Source organism: Bombus vancouverensis, chromosome 17, assembly GCF_051014615.1.
Source record: "Bombus vancouverensis nearcticus chromosome 17, iyBomVanc1_principal, whole genome shotgun sequence".
NCBI classification, from domain to species: Eukaryota; Metazoa; Arthropoda; class Insecta; order Hymenoptera; family Apidae; genus Bombus; species Bombus vancouverensis.
In genome coordinates, this window is record NC_134927.1 from 1,344,510 (window position 1) to 1,345,441 (window position 932).

Consider the following 932-nt stretch of genomic DNA (forward strand, 5'->3'; position numbering starts at 1 on the left):
CAAAACTAAAACCCTAGCGCTCAAAACAAACGATAGCTTCACTAATCTGTTAGACAAACTCGAGCGAGCATCAAAGGTAATAGATAATTTACAAGACTATAAGACCACGATCTATAAAATAGGCGACGAGATAAAAACTCTTAATTTCGAACATAGAATCAAAAGTATACAGTATTGGGTGCTAACCACGCTCCAGATATTGGGGTACATAGCATCAGGCATGCTAGATATATACGGATTAAACAAGATAGGAGTATTCAAATGTATACCGAATAGTTTATGTATCAATTTATTTTGCTGCAGAAATGAAACCGTAATCAACAGCCATAATGGGACATCCGCACCAGCACCAAGCGCCCCGGTCGCAACATCCGACATCTATATCCCGACCAACTCATACCACCTCGAAGAAGAAGAGGAATCAGCTGTGATTTTCAAGCCACGCCGAGTCCGATTCCACAAAAATCTTCTGAAGAAAACTTGAGGGACCAAGTTCAATCTAAGAAGGGGGGAATGTCACAGATGAAATCCGACTAAACAAAACGATAGGATAGCGAAATTCCAAGCGCCTTAGCATGAGTGACTACCGGGGTAGCATCCGGTCACTCTACCCGTTCTCAGAAATATATGATCGAAGCCTTTTCCCACTCCCACGAATAAAAGAATTTAAATACTCCCCCTAAAATCATCCAAGTCAGTCTTGAACAGTCACGCCTAGAGCTCGGAAGTGTATTGTAAACCAGAAAAAGATAAAGTTCCTTTCTTTCTTAAGTTTCTTTCTATTTTACGTGACAACCACCATGGCATTCAACGTGTTAATATAAACAGACATTTTATTATTGTTTTTTACAGTCTACAGCATATTACTTAATTTGTTATATTATTTGTTATTAAATAGGTTTTGGAGTTTGATATTTATTGATTCACACAGA